The following is a 27,817-nucleotide window of genomic DNA, read 5'->3' on the forward strand; positions in this document are numbered from 1 at the left end:
CTTACAGGGAAACAATTCCCAGTTTCTAAAACTCAGTCAAAGGGAGATACCTCGTATCTGGTTGCCCTAATTATTCCTCTGTTCATTGGCTTCTTTGGGAAACCAGTGACCCGAACCACAAGTGGTCACTCTTCACTTGCTGTGCTGAGGGGAACCTATCAATCTCAAGTTAAATGTTAAATATTTGATGCAGGATCTCTACATCAAATCTCTGATCTTGGCTTATGACAAGAGAGCCTACAACTCCCTAAAACTCCCATCTGGGAGTAATTCTCTTTTCCTTTTTGAGGAAAAACATTCCAAGCAATCCAGATATTTCTTTGTAGTGTGTGTGTGTGTGTGTGTGTGTGTGTGTATGTGTGTGTTTGGTTTTGGTTTACTTGTTTGTTTGAAGCCTCCTTTTCCTTCACTCTTTAATTAGTAATACTTAGCATGGAAAATCCATATCCATATTAGAAACACTGAGTAAGCCTCTCAATTTTTCTCTGTTTAGCACAGACAACATACCACAAAGAGAGGCAATATACCCCTGTGTGTAGTACACCCACACACATAGAATTTCACACAAGTTCACACATCTTGAAAAACCACTATTCTAGTTAACCGTGTAACTTATTGAAGTATGTATTTTATTTTTCAAGTTTACTGGGGTAGAGGGAAATAGTGAAGGTATTCTCAAGGGAAGTCTTATATGGGACTCCAGATTTGGTCTTAGTTTTCCTTTGCAGACCTGACCTAAAGGAAATTACCCAGTCCCTAGGTCACAGCAGTCATCCGTACACCAATCCTTATAGATCTTTTTTTCAATCCTGTGTGTAAAGCTAGGGCTCCAGGGTCATGTTTCCAACTACCCCCACATAGTTACATGCATACATACAAACACTTATGTGTACCAAAGACATATACACATTAGCCTCAATTCCCTTATTTCTGTCTAGGAAAAAAAAAAAAAATGACTGTCGTACAGTTGACACTAATCGACATTTGTTGAATTCAACTGAATGAAACTGTCAAAATATATCTTCTAAAACCTAAAGTACCACAGCTTGCTAACTAAAGTGTAGCTTGTTGTTCAATCACTAAGTTGTGTCCAACTCTTTGTGACTCTGTGGACTGTAGCACACCAGGCTCCTCTGTCTTCCACTGTCTCTCAGAGATTGCTCATACTCATGTCCATTGAGCTTGTGAGGATATCTAACCATCTCATTCCCTGTTGCCTCACTCTCCTTTTACCTTCAGTCTTTCCCAGCATCAGGGTCTTTTTCAAAAAGTCCACTCTTCACACCATGTGACCAAAGTATTGGAGCTTCAGTTCAGCAACAGTCCTTTCAATGAGCATTTAGGGTTGATTTCCTTTAGGACTGACTGGCTTGATCTTCTTGTAGTCCAAGGGACTCGGAAGAGTCTTCTCTATCACCACCATTCAAAAGCATCAGCTCTTTAGTGCTCAGCCTTATTTGTGGTCCAACTCCCATGTCCATACATGACTATTGGAAAAACCATAGCTTTGACTATATGGACCTTTGTTGGAAGTGTAACTAATGCAACTTAATTTATCTAGGAGTCCATAATATGTGTTTGTTAGCAATAATATTACTCAGGAATAAGTAGATATTGCTTTATTAAAGATTTTTATTTCAATAGTGTTGGCTGCTCTAATCTCTCAGCATCTTTCTACTCTTTTCTAGAATATTCCTTCCTTCTGGATCTTGGAACTCCCTAATGTCAATGCCTTTCTCCCTTTGCCTCACTGTCCATATAAATTACATTATCAGGGTTATTTTTTTTAACTAATGCTTCAGTAGGAGGATATGTTTAGAAAGACTATGTGAGTATCGTATAAGAACAACTCAGGTAAGTATTTAGGCTCTAATGTAATCTTGGAAATGTGTCAGGAAAAACGCTCCTCCAGAAAAATAAACTGCAAATGTTTGTTATAAATTTTAATATTAGTAAATATTGATATAAATGGTATGTTACCATATGTTAGAGAAAAGTACACATCTTTACTAGCTATGATAAAATTTTAAGACAAAGTATATATTTCATTATTTATAGAAAAATTACTTTTTGAGAAGCTTGGGATCCACAAATTTAAAAAATGATAGACATAAAGAGTAAATATTTTGTTTATGTTTTGAAAATATTCTTCTCATAAAACACTTTCTCTACTTATACTGTAGAAACCCCAACATTCTTAAGACATGAAACTAACTCTTCTTGTCATCAGTGGTTAAGGGGATGAAACAAATCATAAAGTTGTTTTTGATTTGCTGACTTTGTGGAGCAAAATAAGAAAGGAACACATGAATTTCTAAATGAAAAGAGGTGTCAGAATGAGAAATCAGACCTGGGACAAGATTTCTGTACTCAAAGAAATTTAAGATTCTTGGCTACAACTACTTGTGTGTAGAGTCCATTATTCAACAATTACTGAGATCAGGCCCAAGCTCTATTCTGTATAGATACAAAGAGTTCAAGTCCAGTGAAATTCAGAGTCATTGCTTGTTGCCAGGTTTTTTTTTTTTTTTTTTTTTTAATGTAAGAAGTACAAAAAAAAAAAAAAAAAAAAAGAAAAATAGCTGAAATTCCAAACCAAGTCATTACAGTGATGAGACAGAACATATAAAATCTCTTCTGTTTTTTAGAGTCTGTTCCTTCTACATTCTCCAAACTCACTCCAGGAACTTTACAACATTAAGCAGCTTTTTTGTTAGGTGACTATGACAAACTGAAAAAAAAAAATTGAATTAAAGAACTTAGAAGAATGTCTTTTACCCGTTTTTACCACTGTGGAATATGTTATTCTGCACTAAGTAATAAAAAGAGGGGAAAAGATCTTAAAAAGAATTATGTACCTTACATTGTCTACAACAAGTATATCAAGCATAAATTGTATAAATTAACCATTTTGTGCTCTGTTTGGGGAAATAATGCCAATTGTTGACAATAGTGACTCAAACAGGCACTGAATAGTCACTATTGTATTCTCTTGTTCAAAACACAGTGACAAGAGAGAAAATTGCTGCATTCATACCCTCTACTTGTTTTCTTTATGCCAAAGTAAACCTAGACTTCTTTCTCAATTTTTGGCCATGAAAATGTGCAAGATTTACCTCAAGTAGTTTTTGAAATTGTTTTCAATTATATCAATAAGCTTGTTTCTTCAGACAGCTGAGAATTTGACTTTCTGGAGGCTTCTATTTGAAATGAATTAGCTTAACAATGCCTGAGCTGAAAGATAATACAATAAACAAGATTTTTTTTTTTCAAGTTAATACAGGAAAAAAAAAAATGATTGCTTCATCAATGACAGACAATAAACTGGACAATAGACAAAACACCTTTATTCCATTGTACTAACTCAAAAGATATTTACTGAATAAAAAAAGGCCAAGCCCAGGCAGGCATGTTAACAATACAGGATTCTTGACATAATAGCTGAACTCCAGTGAAAATACTGACATTCTCTTTAGCAAGTACAGAATTCTTTATCCAAGTCTCATGGGGAGGACCCATTGACTTATATGGTTGAGTTCAGATACAACTAAACGAAAAGTTTTGAACATACCTTGTGTTAACAGATACTATAATTGTAACAAAAGCAATAAAATCTATTTGATTATGCCCTAATGATGTCACTGAAATAGCTTCTGCAGTTTGTGTCATTAAGGGTAATGCATAGTCTTATTTTCTTATAGTGTCAGATCTGCTTCAGCATATGATGTGTTTGCCACTTTATCTAACTTGAAGCCTACTTTAGCTTTCACACAACACTGCCTCCCTTTACATTTCTCACTGCCACCTCACAGCCTAGGTTAGTGCCTTCCCTTATTCTACCTAATGCCTTGGAGAGCAGCATGTGGCTGTGTGTTACAGAGTTCACAAGTTGACAGCCTAGAGTTGCACCCCTTAACACAAGGCAAGGAATGGGTGAGGGTGGAGAGGGAGAATGAAGAAATCAGCAGCACCGTCTAGAAGTGGTCACAGCCTTCTTCTAAAACAAATCCCTATAAAAACTCTAGGTTAAACCGAAGAATTTCAGGGACTTCTGCTTAGGATCCTTTCTCTCATGTATGGGTTATATTGCTATTGCTTTGAGAGATGGCCAAGGAACAGCTGTTTGGGATGAAAGATGATGAACAGGTTGCATCATTGCAGCCACAGGTGAAAATCAACACCCGCACACAAGAGAGCACCCTCTGGTATGAGAAGGAAGCAGGAGTAGGATGACAGAAGAAGAGGAAGGATGGCTCTTGGATTTTCCCCATCTGTATCCTTATCTCTGGAATGCAAAAGAAACTGTCAAAAATGGATGTTTCTGAGGAGGTAAATCTATTCACACACATAAAGTATTAAATGGACAAATAAAGACACAGATGATTTCAGTGGCAAGTTATACCAAAATTTCGAGAAAAACACAATTCATGTTTTATTATTTTTCTGTAATAATAAAGAGCAAATCATTTATTACTTATTGATTGACTTATTAAACCAAGTATACTATTAGGGCTATTTTTACCTTGATAATAAAATAAACCATTGAAAATGGATAAAAATGTTATAGGCTATTTTCCTTTGTGACAGAAGGTGAAAGCTAATACAAGTAATCTGAAACAGCCCTATTTTTAAAAATTTATTTATTTTGCTATGCTGGAAGACTCACAAGCTAGAATCAAGATTGCCAGGAGAAATATCAACAACTTAGACATGCTGATTATAATACCCTAATGGCAGTAAGTGAAGAGGAACTAAAGAGCCTATTGATGAAGGTGAAAGAGGAAAGTGAAAAAGCTGATTTAAAATGCATTATTCAAAAAACTAAGATCATGGCATCCTGTCCCATCACTTCTTGACAAAGAGATGTGGAAAAAGTGGAAATAGTGACAGATTTTATTTTCTTGGGCTCCAAAATCACTGTGGACAGTGACTGAAGCCAAGAAATCAAAGACACTTCTTCCTTGAAAGAAAAGCTATGATAAATCTAGACAGCATATTAAAAAACAGAGATACCACTTTGACAACAATCGTCCATCTAGGCAAAGCTATGGTTTTTCCCAGTAGTCATATACCAGCATGAGAGTTGAATCATAAAGTCTGAGCACCAAAGAATTCATGCTTTCGAACTGTTGTGCTGGAGAAGACTCTTGAGAGTCCCTTGGACAGCAAGGAGATCAAACCAGTCAATCCTAAAGGAAATCAAACCTGAATTCATTGGAAGGACTCACGCTGAAGCTCCAATACTTTGGACACCTGATGCGAGGAGCCAACTCATTGGAAAAGACTGTTTCATTGGAAAAGATGTTGGGCAAGATGGAAGGCAAGAGGAGAAAGGGGCAACGGAGGACAAAATGGTTGAATGGCATCATCAACTCAATGGATGCAAGTTTAAGCAAACTCTAGGAGACACTGAAGGACAGGGAAGCCTGAGGTGTTGCAAGCCATGGGGTCACAGAGACTTGGAAGTGACTTAGTGACTGAACAACAAAAAAAATTTAGTTGAAGGATAATTGCTTTACAAAATTGTGTTGGTTTTTGTCATACATGAACATGAATCAGTCATAGCTATACATATGTCCCTGCCCTTTTGAAGCTCCCTTCCACCTCCCACCCCATCCCACCCCTCTAGGTTGTCACAGAGCCCCAATTTGAGTTCCCTGAGTCTTCCAGAAAATTCCCATTGACTATTTTTCTTTTACATATGATAGTATATATGTTTTCATGCTACTCTATCCATTCATTCCATTCCATTCCACCCTCTTCTTCCTCCCACCCATGTCCATCAGCTTATTCTCTATGTTTGTGTCTCAATTTGCTTCTCTACAAATTGGTTCATCAATACCATCTTTCTCAATTCCATATATATGTGTTAATAATATATTTTTTTAATTTTTTTAAAATTTAAAAATAAATAATGATTTTTTTTTTCTCTTTCTGGCTTGCTTCACTCTGTATAATAGGCTCTAGGTTCATATACCTCATCAGCACTGACTCAAATGTGTCCCTTTTGATGTCTCAGTAATATTCCATTATATATGTGTACTGCTGCTTCTTTATTCATTCATCTGTTGATGGACATTTCGGTTGCTTCCATGTCCTACATATTATAAATAGTGCTGCAAGCTCTATTGTTTAAAAATACCACAACCTGATCAAATAGGCAGATTTAAAATTTTAATAATTGCTGTGTGCATGAAAATTGTAATAATTGTTACTAGTTGCCAATCTAGTGAAAAAATAAAGAAGACAAAGTCCATAAATAGTAGGAAGGTGAGAAAATAAGAAAATGCAGAGGTTTTGTTTACTTTAGAGCAGAATCAATCAGGGATGTGGAAATCCATGAAGAATTATATAATGCTAAATATAAAGACATATATATATATATACATATACAGATATGTATATATATATGTATGTATATGTGTGTGTGTGTATATATGTATATATATATATATATATATATATATATATACACTGCTGAAATGTAACACATGTAATATTTGAGAAAACTGCTATTACTACTGCTCAGCTGGAATTTTACCACTTCCACAAGCTTTGTTCATAGTAATGCTTCCTGAGGTCCACTACAGGATGTCTGGCTCTAGGTGAGTGACCATGCCATAGTGCTTAACTGGGTCATTAAGAACTTTTTTGTACAGTTCTTCTGTGTATTCTTGCCACCTTTTCATAATCTCTTCTGCTTCTGTTAGGTCCTTGATCTTTTTATTCTTTATTGTGCCTGTCTCTACATGAAATGTTCCCTTGATATCTCCAATTTTCTTAAAAAGATCTCTAGTCTTTCCCATTCTATTGTATTCCTATATTTCTTTGCATTGTTCCCTTAAGAAGACTTTCTTATATCTCACTGCTGCTCTCTGGAAATCTGCATTCAGTTAGTTATATCTTTCCCTTTATCCTTTGCCTGTGACGTCTCTTCTTTTCTCAGCTATTTGTAAGACCTCATCAGACAACCACTTTGCCTTCTTTCATCTATTTTTCTTGGGAATGTGGTCACCACCTCCTGCACAATGTTATGAACTTCCATCCATAGCTCTTCAGGCACTCTGTCTACCAGATCTAGTCCCTTGAATTTAATTTATTAATCACTTCCACTGTATATTCAAAAGGGATTTGATTTAGGTCATACTGAATGGCCAAGTGGTTTTCCCTACTTCCTTCAATTTAAGCCTGAATTTTGCAATAAGGAGCTGATGATCTGAGTCACAGTCAGCCTCCGGTCTTGTGTTTGCTGACTGTATAGAGTTTCTACACCTTCAGTTGCAAAGAATATAATCAATCTTATTTTGGTACTGACCATCTGGTGGTGATCATCTGAGTTATTTCAAATCTTAAAAGATGATGCCTTTAAAACGTTGCACTCATTATGGCAGGAAATTTGGAAAACTCAGCAGTGGCCACAGGACTGGAAAAGGTCAGTTTTCATTCCAATGTTAAAGAAAAGCAGTGCCAAAGGATGATCACATGACCATACAATTGCACTCATTTCACCTGCCACCAAGATGATGCTCACAATCCTTCAAGTTAGGTTTTAGCAGTACTTGAACCAAGAACTTACAGATATACAAACTGGATTTAGAAATGGCAGAGAAACCAGAAGTCAAATTACCAACATATGCTGGATCACAGAAAAAGCTAGGGAATTCCAGAAAAACATCTATTTCTGGTTCATTCACTGTGCTAAATCCTTTCACTGTGTGGATCACAACAAACTGTGGAATAGTCTTAAAGAGATGGGAATACCAGGTCACATTACCTGCCTCCTGAGAAACCTGTATGCAGGACAAGACATACAAAGCTGTATGCAACAGTTAGAACTGGACATGGAACAATGGACTGATTCAACATTGGTAAAGGAGTACATTAAGGTTGTATATTGTCAGCCTGCTTATTTAACTTATATGTAGAATACATCATGCCAGGAAGCAAATGCCAGCCTGGATGGATCACAAGCTGAAATCAAGATTGTCAGGAGAAATATCAGCAACCTCAGATATGCAGATGATACCACGTTAATGGCAGAAAGTGAAGAGGAACTAAAGAGCTTCTTGATGAAGGTGAAAGAGGAGAGTGAAAAAGTTGGCTTAAAACTCACATTTGAAAAAGTAAGATTATGACATCTGGTCCTATCAGTTCACAGCAAATAGGTGGGGAAAATGTGGAAACAGTATCAGATTTCATTTTATTGGGCTCAAAAATCAATGTGTGATTGCAGCCATGGAATTAAAACATGCTTGCTCCTTGAAAGAACAGCTATGACAAACCTAGACAGTTTATTAAAAAGCAGAGGCATCAGTTTGATGACAATGGTCTGTGTAGTCTTGCTATGGTTTTCCCAGTAGTCATGTATGGATGTGAGATTTGGACCATAAAATGGTTGAGTACCAAATAATCGATGTTTTCAAACTGTGGTGCTTTAGAAGACTCTTGAAAGTTTTTTGGGCAGCAAGGACATCAAGTCAGTCAATCCTCAATGAAATCAATTCTGAATATTCGTTAGAGGTTTCAATATTCATTAGAGGTTTTTGTTCACCTAATGTGAACAGCCAACTAATTGGAAAGGTCCCTGATGTTGGAAACATTGATGTCAAGACAAGAAAGGGGTGACAGATGATGAGATGGTTGAATGGCATCACTGACTCAATGGACATGAGTTTGAGCAAACTCAGGGAGATAGTGAAGGACAGGGAAGCCTGGAGTGCTGTGTTCAAGGGGTCACAAAGAGTTGGACACAACTTCGCAACTAAACAACTAAAACAACATTACTACTGCTACTACTACTACTATGTACACCAAGTCAACTTCTATAAATTTTGTATTAAAAATTTAATAAGAAATACATGAAATAAAGAAATGAGAAAGGAAAAATGGAGGGAGGAAGGAAAGAACTGAGAGAGGGGGAAAATTAACAAAAATGATGTAGATTGGAAAGAAAGACAAAGTAAAAAGACAGATTCAATGGTCAACATTTAGAATGAATTAATCAAATAGCAAGATTGTTGATATATATTTGTGTTCAGTGGTCAATAGAATCTTTATACAACAGGAGCAATACACTTGAAAATAAAATTTTAAATTATTTTATTCTCATGTCATCAAAGTAGCAGAAATTAAGTCCAATATAAGAAAGATAAGATTGTTATGAAAAAATGTAAATCTTGAACAAAGTTAGTGACACAAATAAAAAACAAAGTAAATGTTATGATTTATTTGAAAATATCTCCTGATTTACACATGAATTCAATGATATTACAACCAAAATTCCTCACCTCAATAATCGATAATTTGATAAATTAATCCTCAATTTACAAGAAAGTATAACAGTGAAGGCAAGTCAAGATAATTCTGAAGAAAAATAACAGGAGGGACTTAATCTAAAAGATACTAAGCCTTCAGTTAGAGTACAGTCAGTTAAAAATTTGTCAGCTAAAACAAACCATCATGAAACTCCAAAGAGGAATGTATATCCAACTCATGAGTGTTTAGGGATCTTGGTGTGTCACATGATTGAGGGCTTTCTGATTGCACATTCATGCAGCAGTTACACTTGCTTCTCTGTTCTGTGTATTTGACAGCTTGAAAGAGAGGCTTGAAGGAACTCAGATTCAATCCCTTTTGCAAGATTTTGAGTGGTTGTATGCTCATTTACAGGCAACATTTATAATATCTGGTTTTATTATTTTTGGAGAACAGCAAGGGACACTGAATGTCTGTCTTTTCATTGTAAGGAGTAGAGGCAAAATGGTAATATTCTAATTGTTTTTTGTTTTTTGCTTTCTTTTATTGATTGGGATACTTTATGGCTTGCTTCTTTTATCTACACATCTATAAAGGTTAGTAAATATAGGAAAGGTAGGATAAATGTTTAATTCTTTGATTTTCCCAGCTCCCATTGTGAAGAATTAGCTCTAGCACATTATTCAAAGTAACCAATTAATAACTAAAAGCACATAGATTTAGATATTTGTGTTGGCTTTAATCTTTATTACTGCAATTTTTATCCATTTTGAAGCTTACAATGTCACATCATTGGCAAGTGGGAATCCTTTCAAATTGGCTCTTGTGTCCTTTTCTCAAGACCCTTGTTGACTTAATAGCTTTATTATTCTAGGTAATATGTCAAAATGTTTCAGGCTTATCTTGAACATTTCTGCAACAGATATTAATCAACAATTTTTCCAAAGAGATTTAATAATATATTTTGATAGAAAATGAAATTGCAGAACCATAATTTGGTCTCTATGAATGTTCATTGTCCTGTTGTGCATAGTTCTAAAAATTGTCAGTAGGCGAATCTAAGACTCTGTGTGTGTGTTTTTTGCTCAGTCATGTCCAACTCTTGGCGATCCCATGAGCTGTAGCCCATCAGGCTCCTCTGTCCATGGAATTCTCCAGACAAGAATACCAGAGTGGGTTGCCATTTCCTTCTCCACGGGGTTTTCTGGACCCAGTGATTGAACCCATGTCTCCTGCATTGCAGTCAGATTCTTTACTGATTGAACCACCAGGGAAGCCCAATCTGATATTATATACATATAAAATATGTAGATTATAACATATAAAGCATATGTGTGTGTGTGTGTGTGTGTGTATTTTTCAATGAGTTTCAGGTTGACATTCAAATACAGGAACATGTAGGTTTTACTTAACCTTTTCTATAATATATCTCTACCTCTTTACACAAAGATTTTCACAGAAAATCCCCCAGAATTTCCAGTGATAGAACGTATTACCAAAAATAAATAAATAAATAAAAAGAGAGAGAATATCTTGATTACTTGCTTGCTTAATCAGAATTTTGAGTACCATATTTTGAAATAAAAATAAAATACTAATACCACCACCACAACTTACAAAAATAGTTTTTGTTTTTGTTTTGTATGGGCGTCATCTATTCTAACTGATTAATTTTTATGTATCTATGTACAGATTATAATAAAGACTTCATATTTTGGATCATATCTTTTTCTCACAATTTCATAATGTTATCTCCTTTTTTAATGTGCCATTTCATTTACGTATTGCATGAGTGTTTACAATGCATTTAATTCTCAACTCTAATTTTTATGCTGGTGTCTCTCTACTAATTTTGGTCATCTGAAATTTTCTGTCTAGTAGATTTTTAGAAAAATCTTATGGAAACAATATTGCCTGAAAATACCCAGGGATTATGCTGGATAATAGCTTGTACTGTTAATAACTGAATGTTGATTCCAATTCAGTTGCTGCATAGAAGATAAATAGATGTATATAGACAAAATGAGACAAACTTTCATTGAAGAATATCTATCTTTTTTACATGTGTTAGGGATTTACACTGTTTATTCAATATTCTATTTTGAAATTTTTAAATGCTTTTGAAATGAGCTATGTAACTTTCAGTATCTACTACTTGGTTAAATTATATTAACCATTGCATCAAGAAATGATGTAACTAGGGTAACCTTTCTGGACCTGGGAAATCAAACATACCATGGCCACAAACATTTGCACATGATTTGTCATATTATCTACTCCTCTCCATTGTTCTCTTCCATTCCTTCTTCACTATTCCCATTGCCATACCTATGTTCTTCTGCCCACTCTACCAGCACACATATCACTACCTTGCATTCCCACATGGAAATTTGTGAAAGATACTGTGTTAAGAAGCAACTCACTGTATGTGCATCCATATCTTCACCCGTGACTATAACAGTCATTTTTCAGGGAAATACTAGAAGACAGGCAGGGAAGCACAGAGCCTTGAATCTGCTGCTGCTCAGTTACCTAAAGCTTCATGACAGCCTCACATCCTATTTCCAGGTTAAGAGAACATCATAAGAACGTTATACAAACACCTTGCCAGATTTCTAAGGTTAAGTTCAGTATTTAGATAGCTAATTAACATAATCAAAGCAATTAGAGTTCACATATTCAAAACAAGTTGCAAAACACATCCTAGCAAACAGAATTAACTATGAGAACCTGAAATTTTCATTCCTAACTTTCATGGGCTAAAATTATCAAGATTAATATTGTACTAAAAATTGTTTTGCATTTATACATGGTAGAATACCAAATTGTATAACCTGTTAACAGAGCAATAAGTGTGCCTCTCTAAACATGTCCTTAGGTCACTGAAGTCATTAAAATGTGTTGACTAAGTATAAAAACTAAAGTCTTCCTTGGTCTCTTTTATGACCTCGTTGGATTTTTTATATACCATTTATGTGTGTTTTAGACATCCAACTGTGATCTAAAAAAGTAATTATTGTAAACATTTTCACCCCAGATTGTCACTTCTCTACAATTCTCATTACCGCAACTTAATACAAAGGCATTTCCATAGCATTTTTATTTCAAATACTTCATAGTGTAACTTCTATGAGTTAATAAACTTTATGCCCTATGACGGAAAACTTTCTGATAAAAGACATTAAGGTATTAATATCATCCTAAAAATGCATCCCAATTATCTTCCCTATTACTCATGAAATCAGGGAAAATTAAAAGAACAGTTTTCTTCAGACAGTGAACATAAGGGAAAAAGCTCAAATTCACTATGAAATAGTCAAGGGTCACTCAGTAGCACTGATCTAGTCCATTGCTTCTGTTGTTTAAAAGATAAGAAGAGATGATAAAGATTTGTCTGGGGTAAAGTAAAGCTCCAAATATGGTAACATTTGTACTGCTACCATTCTTAACTTTTCATTATATCCATGTGAAGAGTTGAAAGTTAATTTGCATTGATTTAAATAAATTACCACTTGACTATAACTTATTTTCTAAATATCCTATTCTCTCATGGGAACGTATTTATATAGACTTTTTATTGAGATTCATTCCTTATACATGTGACCATCAATATTAGCTATACTATCTGGGTACATTTATCCATACTGACCTCAACTCATTGATATTTGCATTCTAATTAAATTCATAGCATTTCTATATTAAAGAATTCAAGCAGAACATATGACTATTTTCATTAAATCCTGGCTGGAGATTGTGAAAGAGAAAAATCACTTACCTAAAGGATATCCTATTCATATGTGTGCCTGTAAACATACATTTTAATGCATCAAATTATTATTATTCTTCTAGGAACACACCAAATAAATTACAGATATAAAAAAAATCACTGATATATCACAACTCTTTTCTTTCTTTTCTTTATCTTACAGCTTGGGGATTCTAAAAAAAAAAAAAGTTTGCAAAACAAAACTTTATTTCCCTGAATTTAAGGATATGCTGCACATTCATTGCTAGAATAGGCATTATTTTCTATATTTCTGATCTCATTTCATTTGGGCTTAACATTTTAGCCATATCACTAGACAGACTTGTGAGTACAAACATATAGTCACGTTCAAAGATCAATTTTTGCCCTGGGAGGGCAGGGGGGATATGCTTTTAACTTGTTCCACATTCTTCCTTTAACCCTCAGTACTCTTGCTTTTTCATAATCCACAATAAAAAGCCCAGGAGTGCCCATGGAATGCACTGTTTATAAATAAAGTGGTATAAAGACCTGATTATAAAGTGAAAAGTTATGACCAACCTAAACAGCATATTAAAAAGCAGAGACATTACTTTGCCAATAAAGGTCCATCTATTCAAGGCTATGGTTTTTCCAGTAGTCATGTACGGATGGGAGAGTTGGACTATATAGAAAGCTGAGTGCTGAAGAATTTATGATTTTGAACTGTGGCATTGGAGAAGATTCTGGAGAGTCCCTTGCACTGCAAAGAGATCCAACGTCCATCCTAAAAGAGATCAGTCCTGAATATTCAATGGAAGGACTGATGCTGAAGCTGAAATTCCAACACTGGCTACCTGATGTGAAGAACTGACCATTTGAAAACACCCTGATGCTGGGAAAAGTTGAAAGCGGGAGAAGGGGACGACAGAGGATGAGATAGATGGTTGGATGGCATCACCAACTAGATGGAAATGAATTTGAGCAAGCTCTGATAGTTGGTGATGGACAGGGAGGCCTGGCAGGCTACAGTCCATGGAGTTGCTAAAGAGTCAGACACGACTGAGCAACTGAACTGAATTGACTGATGAAGTGAAATGACTCCTTGTTCCTGATCCATCATCAGTGCCTCTCCTAAAGGATGGCAATTTTAGTCATTTCTCCTCTTTTCTAACCTCTAAAATTTCAAATATTATACATTTTTCTGGATTAATGAACTGCAGACACTGCCAATTGAGTCTCCTTTGCAAAACAACATGAATTTACTTTTTTTTACATAATACCTATGATTTTCAGTACTTTTCACAAATTTTTATAGTTGCATTCTTTTCATTTCTTTTTTCAGTTGGCCTTGGGACTTTAAATATATGTAATCTCTATCACTATTTCTTCTTTTTCACAGTATTTCCAAATGTCCTCTGTGTACAACAGAGCTCATATATGCTACCCTTCCTCCATGTCTCCTGAATCAAGTTTCAAGTTGCAATTTTTAACATACAGCATTTCTGTAATGATGTGTAGGACTTGCTGAAGATCAGAAGAGAAAAAGAACTGAGAGAAAAACAGTCACAGACATTTGGATATTCATGGACTATTCTCTCACCACCCTCCAAACCTGGGATTGGTGAAAGAAAGCAGAGCAAAGAGAAATAAACAAGCAGAGAAATAGAAATAGAAAAGCAGTGCAAAGAGAAAATAGTGAGTAAAAAAGTGCAGAGACAGAAAAAAAAAAGAAGAAGAAGAAGAGAGAGAAATAAACATATGGAGACAGTGCAAATGTCTGGCCAAGACAGGAAAGCAAGATGTCCAGAAAATCTGATAGTCATCTTCTAAAGCAGTGTGAGAGTCTCACTCTTTGTAAATAGATGTTTGAACTTTAAAATATAAACATCTATCTAGAATGTATGGTTATTACATTTCGTACTTGATTAAAGAAATGTTCTGATTCTACTCTGAATTAATTTGAAGAGAATGGTGAACTAAATTTAACTAAAGCAGTGAAAATGCCATGCACTATGTATAAAATTGACTCAACAACACTTATCCAATAATAAATGCCTGACAAAAGAAATTTCTTGGTTGGAATTATCATTTAATATAGTGTACATAATGTTTTTATACATGAATATTGGCATATGTTTTTCTTAATACAAGAAATATGTAACCATGGTCAACAGAAAAAATATGAAACAGAAGCAGAACCAGAGATGGTTCAAATGCTAGCATTGTCAGGCTTGTGTATGCTGAAGTATCTGATGGAAAAGGCCAAAGAATATGTGTTCACCTGAGTATTTTCAACAGAGAAATGGAAAATGTTTAAAAGAATTAATTGAAAATGTCATACCTGAAAAAAAATACAGGTAAAGTCTAATAATTGTTATTACAAAGATAAGAATTAATTTCAAGAATGCATGAGATAAATTATCCCAACTTGATTAAAAATATAAACACATGGTGATCTGCAGGGCAATATCAAGTGATATAACATATGTTTTAATATGTTGAAATCCCAGAAGGAAAAGAAAAAAAGATAAAAAATAAAGAAGTAATGCTTAAAAAATTTTCAAAATGAAATAAATAGATCAACCACCAGAAACAAGAACCTCATTGAAGCCTTATAATGAAAAAAGGAAAAATATACATATACTCAGACACATGAGAAAATTGCTGAAAAACAAGGATGAAGAACAAATCTTAAAAAGCCATCATGGAAGAAAGAAATTCGAATCAAAATCAAAGGCATTTTCAGGTAAACAAGAGGTGTGATAATTTTTGTCTGTCTTAAACTTCGAAAATTTTAATCAAACTTAAACTTCCACCTATATTAAAAAAAAATCAAAATATGTTATCAACCAAAACAGAAAAAAAGAAAAAGAAATCATATAATAATAAAACTTCATCTTCAGGAATAAATGAAGAAACCATACATTTAAAAAGACATTTAAAAACCAAATATTTAAAAATAAATTAATTTAGACCTAATAAAACTTTCATGAAAAAACTGTTGATTCTTTAAAGAAAACTATACTCTGAAAATTATAGCATATCCAGATATGAATTACATGGTATTAAAACAAAAGTCAGAGAGGGTAAGCACAGCATGTTGTTGTAGAGATCCTACATCACTGATGTAGTAGTAAGCAGGCTTTTCAACAAACAGTGTAATAAGATAAAGGTGAACATTATAATTCCCAAAACAATTCAAAAAAATAATGTTGAAGCATAATAAATCATCTAAGAGGAAATAAAGCTGATTATATGAGTATATGATTCACTGAAAAGTGGGCACAAAAGAAAGTGTAAATCAACCAAAGAGAAAAGTGCCACTAATGTTAGTTTTCACCTAAAACATGACAATAATTGCATTAAAAAATGAAAGTGCAGATTTTTCAGGCTAGATAAAAAAGGAAAATTTAACTCTTTTTTTTGATTTATAAGAAAAACATCATATATAAAAAATATACCTATGTATTTTTTTAAAAATTGTTTAAAAAAGCATAACACATGAAATATACACATAAGAAAACTTATTTTTATATTCATATCAGACAAATTAGACATCAGGAAAAGAGTAATACCAAAAAAAAAAGGACATTTCATAATTATGTAATAGTTTATGAAGAAGTGCAATTAAAGAAGTTATAAAATGGAAATTTATTATATTAGAACAAGTAAAAGTGTAAAGGCCATGACATTTTCCTGTATTAAAATGTTAGAAAACCCAAAAATAAATTTAAAACCAAAATAAGAAGACAGAAAATTTACAAATAAAAACTAAACTATTTGGAGACCAAGATGGCAGAGGAATAGGTGGACATGGAGAACATCTCTCTCCATGGATACATGAGTAATACACCTTCAGACAAAGAAGTGCATGCAAAACACCAGCTGAGAGCAGACAGGAGAACCTGACCAGTGGAAAAGAATATTTAGAACCACACAAAACTCAGTAGGAAGAAGGATTTAGGAGGAGAAACAGGAGTGCTAGTAGGACTAGACCTGCCCTCAGTGGGTGAGGGAACTGAAGCAGGGATCTAATCCCCACATCACGGCAATTGTCAGAGGAGAACCATTTAAGGTTGAGAGTGCAACAGCTGACCTGTGGAAGCCTATGGAATGATAATCAGACAGTCCTAGCCACAGCCATACATAAACCTGGGAGGGACGCATGTCACCTAGAAAGTGCAGCAGCTGGGAGCTGGAGTTTAGGGATTGTGGCGCAAACCCAGGGTGAGGGCTGCTGTTGACTGTGGAGAGACAGACTGAGGGGATGTGAGGGAGGAGATCGTGGTGAGAAATGCCTGTGAAGGAAAGCCAGGCAGCCATGGAAACAAGGCGATACTGCTGAGTGATGTGTAGTGGGGTGGAGCCGTCACCATAGCCTCTTTCTCCACATGCCAGCATCTGGCAGCTGAACAACAGACAGGCTAGCCCATCAAATGCCTGATGAACTGAGCTACAGAGAAGGACCCCACCCAGGGTGCCCCTTTAAGTGCCTGATGCTCTGATCTACCGAGTAGGACCCCAGGCATGGGGATGCCTTTATGTGCCTGAAGTGCCAAACAACAGAGAAGGACTTCAGGCAAGGGAGTCCTCTAAGTGCCTAAATGGGCAGAGGTATGGAGAAAGACTGGCCAAAGAGGCCTATTATCACCAGCCACAAGAGGCGCAAAAATAAATAAATAAATAAATAAAATACTCTGATAGGGCCATAACTCCTGCAGCAGAGGCAGTCTCTGTCCCTGTATACTTCATGTCACAAGGGTCCTCGCAAGCCAAGCAGCGGTGCCACCTTCACGCTCAACCCTCAATGGGGCAAAGCTGCCACAAGCAAAAACTGTCTTGTGTCTATGCACACAGGGTCACTTTGGTGGTGTCTGACTCTTTGCAACCCTGTGGACCGTGGTCTTCTCTGTCAGGGGGATTCTCCAGGCAAGAGTACAGGAGTGTATTGGCCAACACTGGTTGCCATACCCTTCTAGAGCGCTATATTTCCTGCTGCCCTAGCCGCCAACTCCCCTGAATACCTGGTGCTATCAGAACCCCTGCGACCCAAGCAGCTGCACCACCTCCATGCCTGGCCCTCACAGGGACAAACCCAAGTCCTCCAGGGCAGCCTCAGGAGCAAACCCAAGTGGATGACTCACACGTAGCAGTGGAAGTAAAACCACAAGTGAAACCCAGTGGCAGTGTGGCTAAGGAAGAAGACCCAAAACCTTCCCACCAACTGTGCAAGCTGCACGTTATATCCGCATGATCAACTAGGCAGACTCTGTGTCTGTGGAATATATGAAAGGACGCTGAGAGCTCCCACAAAAGAAAACGCACTAGTTCTAATAGCTGTGGACATTGGAGGCAAGAACACACAGGAGTAGGACCAGATTAGAATCTGAGCTGCTCCCTTGGAAGGGCCAGCGACCACCACAATGTTGGAGAGCATCCTGGGGAGGTGACGTGGACTGTGACTACCCAGGAGGGAAAGGACTCTGACAGCCGTGACTCAAGAAAAACATTTATTATTCTTATGTTTTGACTTTTTCTGTAGAATCTTTTGGATTTATTTTTTCTTTTCTTTTTTTTTTTTTTTCCCTCCTATCCCCACCCTCCTTCTGTTGTAGTGGTCAAGTTTATTGTCACTATGAAATCTAATTAAGCTTTTGAGTTTTTCATTTCTTTTATTTTCTCACTCGCATTTTTTTTTTTTAATTGTGCTTATAAATCTCTGCCTCTGTTGGGCTTTTGCAGTTCTATGGAGTTTTCCTTTTTTTTTTTTTTTCTGTTTTTATTTTCTTTTCTTTTTTTAAATTTTTTAAACCTATTATTATTTTTTCTACATTTATTCCTTTGTTTGCTTTTCCTACTGTTCTTTTCCCCTTGCAGTTAATCTTTAATGTATATAAATATTTTTTACCTACCTCTATTTAATTTTGCATATCTATTCTCTTTCTTTTTGTTTTCTTTCTTTCCTTTTCTCTCAACATATTTGTTAGTGTTGTTTCATTGCTTTATTCTGACTTGGCACCTTGCTTTTGTTTTGTTTTCCAGTTTGTGCTTTAGTTGGTTTTGTTCTTAACTTGTGTATATTATTTTTGGTTTCCTTTGTTGGCCAAGTCAATCTATTGTACTTTATTTTTGTTGGACTGTTTTAATTTTGCTTATGGGTGTATATGTATATGTGTATATTCAGTCATACTTTTTATTGGTGTTATAAACATCTGCTCCTACATTGGGCTTTTGCAGTTCTGTGGAGCTTTCTTTTCTTTCTTTCCCTCTCTCTCTCTTTTTTTTAATCTTTCTTTTTTGTTTTTGTTCTTTATTTTTTCCATTTCTCTTTTTTCATTTTAAATTTTAATTTTTTAAAGCTATTATACTTTTCTACACTTATTCTTTTGTTTGCCTTTCCTACTGGTCTTTTCCCCTTGCAGTTAATTTTTAATATATATAAATCTTCTTTGTCTAGCTCTATTTAACTTTGCATATCTATTCTTTCTTTCTTTTCTTTCTTTCCTTTCCTCTCAACATATTTTTTAGATTGGTTTCCATTGCTTGATTCCCCACTTGGCACCTTGCTTTCATTTTGTTTTCCATTTTGTGCTTTAGTTAGTTTTTGTCTTAACTGGTAGATATAATGTTTGGTTTCCTTTGTTTGCCGCATGAATCTACTGTACTTTTCGTTGTACTAATTTGATTTTGCTTAGGGGCGTATATATATATATATATATACATATATATATGTGTGTGTGTGTGTGTGTGTGTGTGTGTGTGTGTGTGTATTCAGTCACATTTTTTACTGGTGTTATAAACCTCTGCCTATATGTTGGGTTTCTGCAGTTTTATGAAGTTTTCCTGTTTTGTTTGTTTCTTTCTTATTATTTTTTTATTTTTAATTTTTCATTTATTATACTTTTTTCTACACTTATGCCTTTGTTTGCCTTTCCTACTGGTCTTTTACCCTTGCAGTTAATTGTTAATGTATATAAATCTTCTTCATCTACCTCTATTTAACATTGCATATCTATTCTTTCTTTCTTTACTTTCTTTCCTTTTCTCTCAACATATTTGTTAGTTTTGTTTTCATTGTTTTATTCCCCACTTGGCACCTTGCTTTAGTTTTTTGGTTTTTTTTTTTTTTCTTTCCAGTTTGTGCTTAAGTTAGTTTTTTTCTTAAGTTTTTTCTTAACTGGTAAATATAATTTAAGTAAGTTTTTTTCTTAACTGGTAAATATAATTTTTTATTTCTTTTGTTTGCTGGTCAATCTACTGCACTTTATTTTTGTTGGACTGTTTTCATTTTGCTCATGGGTGTATATGTATGTATATATTCCATTATTTTAATTATTATTTGCCTGATTTTGTAACTGCCATTTGTCTCCAGTTCATCTTTGGTTTCCCGTTTTTGGGTATGTGTTTCAATTTTACTTAATGCACTCGTGGAGTCTTTATTTTCTCTTTATAGTCTTTATAGTCACTCACTGTTAGAGAAATGCAAATCAAAACCTCAAGGATATATCACCTCACACCAGTCAGAATGGCCGTCATCAAAAAGTCTACAAACAATAAGTGCTGGAGAGGGTGTGGAGTAAAGGGAACACTCTTGCACTGTTGGTGGCAATGTAAATTGATACAGCCAGTATAGAAGACGGTATGGAGATTCTTTAAAATAACTAGGAATAAAACCACCAAATGACCCAGCAGTCCCACTCCTAGGCATACACCCTGAGGAAACCAAGGTTGAAAAAGACACCTGTACCCCATTGTTCATTGCAGCACTATTTACAATAGCTAGAACATGGAAGCAACCTAGATGTCTATTGACAGATGAATGAATAAGGAATTTGTGGTGCATACACACAATGGAATACTACTCAGCCATAAATAGGGACACATTTGAGTCAGTTTTAATGAGGTGAATGAACCTAGAGCTTATTATCCCGAGTGAAGTAAGTCAGAAAGAGAAAGATAAATATTGTATACTAATGCATATATACGAAATCTAGAAAAATGGTACTGAAGAAATTATTTGCCGGGCAACAGTGGAGAAACAGACATAGAGAATAGACTTTTGGACTTGGGGAGAAGGGAGGAGTGGGTAAGGTGTATGGAGAGAGTAATATGGAAACTTACATTACCATATGTAAAATAGATAGCCAATGGGGATTTTCTGTATGTCTTAGGAAACTCAAAGAGTGACTCTGTATCCACCTAGAAGGGTGGGATGGGGACGGAGATGGGAGGGAGGTTCATAAGTGAAGAGATATATGATTACCTATCGCTGATTCATATTGAGGTTTGACAGAAAACCACAAAATTCTGTAAAGGAATTTTCTTTCAATTAAAAAAAATAACTAAACTTTTTGAAATAGTAAATGTACAAACAGCAGAGAATATCAACAAAATTGAAAACTAGCTTTTAAAAATATGATGAAATTGATAAGCACATAAGAAAGCAAATCAAGGAAAAAGAGAGTTATAAATTACCAAATTAAGAGTAGGAAAGGAAATTTCACTACATGAGCTATAATTATTACATTAATAATAGCAGTATATGATAAATGCAGTAACCAATTTGAAACTTAGATGAAATGGAATATTTATGACATGGAATTTAAAAAATGACAACAAAATCATGAAAATACCTAAATCTATTAGATATGATAAAATTCACTAAAAATCTTAACTCCCCACACACATACATACACACACACTTTCATTCATTCTATACCTACATAAATTACTGGTAATGAATTCAATCATTTATTGAAGAAATAGTGTCAATATTATACAATCTTTTTTAAAATAAAATGTATGTTAAACATTGCTAACTCATTTTATGAAGTCAGCAAAATCCTGATATCAAGCCAGAAAACACGTCATTCTCACACAAAAGAAAAGTTAATATGGTTATAAAAATAAGTGCAAAATATTTAAGAAGTATTCACAAATTGAATTCATTGACAAATTAGTGAAATAATGTTTTTTGACCAAGTACAATAAACTTTATCTAAATTCACAATTTATACTAAACATTATTATAAAGACAGTGAATAGAGAAGCCACAGTCCAGGAAGATATATTTATAATAGTAGAGGTGACAAGAATAATTTACCCCCCAAAATCTAAATGTTTAAATTTATCTATGTACTATTCATTTATTTATCATCTTTGACATTTCAATAATAAAGGACAAGAAAGCATACAAAAATATGGGCAAAAGACTTGCACAGACAATTCACAAAGAAAGACATTCAAATGACCAATGAGAACATGAAAAGATGAAACAAACAAACAAAAAAATCTGTTATTTTGTGTCAGCTAATGGAATGAGGAAAAAAAAAGTATATTTGCCTTTGCTAGGACCATTCTTCTAGTGAGATTATATAAAAATATTAAATCATATCATACATGAGATATATGACTAATTTATATTTGCTATAATGAAAATGAAAATAACCCCCAGGAAATACAGTCTTTCCTTCATAAAGTGTTTTAAAAATCTGACAATTCAAAAAGTTCTGAGAAATAATATGGACCTCAAAGAATTGTTTAGTGGTTTCTTATAAATTAAGCACATCCATATTATTAAGACTTCCCAAATTTTAATCTTGCTTATTTATCCAGAGAAATAATCTTGAGAACCTATATCTTGAAAAGGAAAGTCAAACAAGCAGGCAAAATATATATCATGAATAATCATGGAAGATTTATGCACTGTAACACAAAACTGAAATCAACCTAAATTTCCATCAACAGGTAGAGTATCAAACAGATTGCTGTGTATCATTCACTGGAATATCATATGACAAAGAAAAGGAATTAACTAATAATACCATCATGTATGTTATGTATAAGCTATATAGTCAAATCTTTCCAGTAGTCATGTATGGATGTGAGAGTTGGACTTTAAAGAATGCTGCACACCAAAGAATTGATGCTTTCAAACTGTGGTGCTGAAGATTTCTGAGAGTCCCTTGGACAGCAAAGAGATCAAACAAGTAAGTCTTAAAAGAAATCAGCGCTGGATACTCATTGGAAGGACTGATGCTGAAGCTCTAATATTTTGGCCACCTGGCTCATTGGAAAAGCCCCCGAGGCTGGGGAAAAATTCAAGGCAGAAGGAGAAGAGGGCAACAGAGGATAAGATGGTTGGATGGCATCCCTGATTCAGTGTACATGAACTTGGGCAAACTCCAGGAGATAGTGAGGGACAAGGTGGCCTGGAGCCCTGCAGTCCATGGGGTCATGAAGTGTCAGACAGAACTTGGCAACTGGACAACAAGATTTAAGAATCTCAAAGATATTTTGTTGAGTAAAATCACAAAAGGGTGCATATTGTGTGACAGCTCTTATATAAAGGTCCACATCAAGTAATGATATAAATGACAACAGAAATCCAAACAGTCTGTTTCGACTGGGATTATGTACTGTGGCACCCCACTCCAGTACTCTTGCCTGGAAAATCCCATGGATGGAGAAGCATGGTAGGCGGTCCATGGGGTCGCTAAGAGTCGGATACGACTGAGCAACTTCACTTTCACTTTTCACTTTCACACATTGGAGAAGGAAATGGCAATCCACTCTAGTGTTCTTGCCTGGAGAATCCCAGGGACGGGGGATCCTGGTGGTCTGCCACCTATGGGATCACATGGAGTCAGACACGACTGAAGTGACTTAGCAGAAGCAGCATGTACTGCTAAAGAGTTGACAGGGGGAAAGCACCAAGGAATTATTTAGGACAATAAGAATATTCTACAACATGACAGGGTTGTGGGTAACTGCTTGTATACATTTTCTTCAAAACCCATATGATTACATTTAAGCTCTACACATGGACATCACCAGATGGCCAACACCGAAATCAGATTGATTATATTCTTGGCAGCAAAAGATGGAGAAACTCTGTACAGTCAGCAAAAACAAGACCGGGAAGAGACTGTAGCTCAGATCATGAACTCCTTATTGCAAAATTCAGACCTAAATTGAAGAAAGAAGGGAAATCCACTAGACCATTCAGGTATGACCTAAATCAAATCTTTTATGAATATACAGTGGAAGTGAGAAATAGATTTAAGGGACTAAATCTGATAGACAGAGTGCCTGATGAACTATGGATGGAGGTTCATGACATTGTACAGGAGACAAGGATCAAGACCATCCCCATGGAAAAGAAATGCAAAAAAACACAAAATGGCTGCCTGAGGAGGCCTTACAAATAGCTGTGAAAAGAAGAGAAGCGAAAAGCAAAGGAGAAAAGGGAATATATTCCCATTTGAATGCAGAGTTCCAAAGAATAGCCAGGAGAGATAAGAAAGCCTCACTCATCAATCAATGCAAAGAAATAGAGGGGGAAAACAGAATGGGAAAGGCTAGAGATCTCTTCAAGAAAATTAGAGATACCAAGGGAATATTTCATGCAAAGATGGGCTCGATAAAGGACAGAAATGGTATGGACCTAACAGAAGCAGAAGATATTAAGAAGAGGTGGCAAGAATACATAGAAGAACTGTACAAAAAAGATCTTCTATAACCCAGATAATCACGATGGTGTGATCACTCAACCTGGCGCCAGACATCTTGGAATGTGAAGTCAAGTGGGCCTCAGAAACCATTACTATGAACAAAGTTAGTGGAGGTGATGGGATTCAAGTTGAGCTATTTCAAATCCTGAAAGATGATGCTGTGAAAGTGCTGCACTCAATATGCCAGCAAATTTGGACAACTCAGCATTGGCTGCAGGAATGGAAAAAGTCAGTTTCCATTCCAATCCCAAAGAAACGCAAACCCAAAGGATGCTCAAACTACCACACAATTGCACTCATGTCACACGCTAGTAAAGTAATGCTCAAAATTCTTCAAGCCAGGCTTCAACAGTACGTGAACCATGAACTTCCAGATGTTGAAGCTGGATTTAGAGAAGTCAGAGGAACCAGAGATCAAATTCCCAACATCCATTGGAAAAGCAAGAGTTCCAGGAAAAGCAAGAGAGTTCCCTGCTTTATTGACTATGCCAAAGCCTTTGACGGTGTGGATCACAATAAACTGTGAAAAATTCTTCAAAAGATGGAAATAAGAGACCATCTGACCTGCCTCTTGAGAAACCTATATGAAGGTCAGGAAGCAACAGTTTGAACTGGACATGGAACAATGGACTGGTTCCAAATAGGAAAAGGAGTACATCAAGGCTGTATATTGTCACCCTGCTTATTTAACTTATATGCAGAATACATCATGAGAAATGCTGGGCTGGAAGAAGCACAAGTTAGAATCAAGATTGCTGGGAGAAATATCAATAACCTCAGATATGAAGATGACACCCCCTTATGGCAGAAAGTGAAGAGGAACTAAAAAGCCTCTTGATGAAAGTGAAATAGGAGAGTGAAAAAGCTGTTTTAAAACCCAACATTCAAAAAACTAAAATCATGGCATCTGGTCCCATCACTTCATGGGAAATAGATGGGGAAACAGTGGAAACAGTGTCAGACTATTTTTTCAGGCTCCAAAATCAGTGCAGATGGTGATTGCAGCCATGAATTTAAAAAAACACTTACTCCTTGGAAGGAAAGTTATGACCAACCTAGACAGCATATTAAAAAGCCGAGACATTATTTTGTCAACAAAGGTCCATCTAGTCAAGGCTATTGTTTTTCCAGTGTTCATGTATGAATGTGAGAGTTGGACAGTGAAAAAAGACGAGCACTGAAGAATTGATGCTTTTTAACTGTGGTGTTGGAGGACTCTTGAGAGTCCCTTGGACTGCAAGGAGATCCAACCAGTCCATCCTAAAGGAGATCAGTCCTGGGTGTTCATTGGAAGGACTGATGCTGAAACTGAAACTACAATACTTTGACCATCTCATGTGAAGAGTTGACTCACTGGAAAAGTCCCTGATGCTGGGAGGGATTGGGGGCAGGACGAGAAGGGGAAGACAGAGAATGAGATGGCTGGATGGCATCACCGACTCGATGGACATGAGTTTGGGTAAACTCCGGGAGTTGATGATGGACAGGGAGGCCTCGCGTGTTGCGATTCATAGGGTTGCAAAGAGTCGGACACAACTGAGCGACTGAACTGAACTGACTGAAGCTCTGAACATATATTCTATATACAAGTTATGTCTAAAAATGAATATATGTAAACATTGTTTATCATTTTTATAATTGTATGAACATTGTTTGCTTCATAACCATTTGCCTAATTCATCCTACTGTACTGATAGGATCTCCATAATGATTTTGGTCTCCTCAATAATCCCTTCCAAGAACTACTATTGATCGACATGACTTCTAAATCACTCCACTCTATCTTTCATTTTTTTATATTATTCAGCCTTTTCTCTTCATTATGAAAACTATTTTCCCTTCATATTATCTTGGTTTTGAATTACTATGTTGACCATTATGTTTTTATTTCACAGATCCTTTTATATAATTTTCCTTTTATAGAAATTTATTATTATCTTGTCATTGATATATCTTCTTGACTTTCCCAGTGAACACTTACAGTAAATATTTTGGCTTCCTACTGAGCCATTGTTCTTGCTATTTTGTTTGTTAGTTTTAACTTGATTGTTATCTTTCATACAGCTTTTTCTTGTATATCTAGCAGTCTTAAAATTCTTTTCATACTAAAGAAAGGACTACATGACTTTTTCTCATATCTTGGGTTAAGAGTACTCTCATTGCTCTGTTTTACTACTAGGTGTCTACCTGAAAGAAATTTAACTGGAATTCTGAATGGAATTGGTATTTTGCCAGTCAAATATAATTTATCTTTGTGGTAAATTATAGATTTATCATCATTTTTTGGAGAAGGCCCATCTGACCAGTGTTTAATAAAATGTCAGAATAAGGGGAGCCACTGACTCATTAAATAGCAAGGTTAATTAAAGAACCCCAAGCAACTTTGGTTTTGTTTTATTGGATATAGATATCAGGGGATTCCCAGGTAGCACTAGTGGTAAAGTATCTGCCTGCCAATGCACGGAGCATTAGAGAGGATGATTCAATTCCTAGGTCAGGAAGATCCCCTGGAGGAGGGAATGGCAACTAACTCCAGTATTCTTGCCTGGAGAATCTCATGAACATGAATATAATATATGCATGTTAAAGATAAAGTTGAAAATCAAAGTGAGATCAATTGTAATTCATTATTGAAGACAAAATATTTAAAGCAATCTAGTGAAAAAGAAAATAGACTTAATAAGAATGCATAGGTTTTCTACTATAACCAAATAGGCACACTAGAGAAAAGAATTCCGTTCACAATAGATTGTTGTTTTTCAGTTCTTCAGTAATGTCTGACTCTGCCATCTCAAGAACTGCAGCATGTGAGCCTTCCCTGTATTTCAATATCTCCTGGAATTCGACCAAACTGATGTCCATTGAGTCGGTGATGCCATCCAACCATCTAATTCTCTGTTGACCATTTTTCCTCCTGCCCTCACTCTTCCCAGCATCAAGTCTTTTCCAAGAATTCAGCTCTTCTCATGAGGAGGCGAAAGTATTGGTGCTTCAGCTTCAGCATCAGTCCTTCCAATGAATATTCAGTGTTGACTTCACTTAGGATTGATTGGTATGATTTTCTTGCTGTCAAAGGGACATTCACGAGTCTTCTCCAGCACCACAGTTCAAAAACATCAATTAATTGGCCCTCAGCCTTAAGGTCCAACTCTCATATCCATACACGATTACAGGAAAAACACAACTTTGATTCTACAGACCTTTGAGGCAAGGTGATGTCTTTACTTTTCAATATGCTGTCTAGGTTTGTCATAACTTTCCTTCCAAGGAGCGAGTGTGTTTTAAGTTCACGGCTGCAAGCACTGTCCAGAGTGATTTTGGG

General features: G+C 35.6%; 1 long non-coding RNA gene across 1 annotated transcript; it reads left to right on the top strand.

The window, feature by feature from the left end:
- Positions 1-1,494: 1,494 nt before the first annotated feature.
- On the top strand, positions 1,495-27,817 carry LOC122685471. The gene is made up of 3 exons (XR_006338403.1): positions 1,495-1,525; positions 7,433-7,436; positions 27,703-27,817. It is a non-coding gene; the product is annotated as an uncharacterized LOC122685471 (long non-coding RNA).

Source organism: Cervus elaphus, chromosome 28 (genome assembly GCF_910594005.1).
Source record: "Cervus elaphus chromosome 28, mCerEla1.1, whole genome shotgun sequence".
NCBI classification, from domain to species: Eukaryota; Metazoa; Chordata; class Mammalia; order Artiodactyla; family Cervidae; genus Cervus; species Cervus elaphus.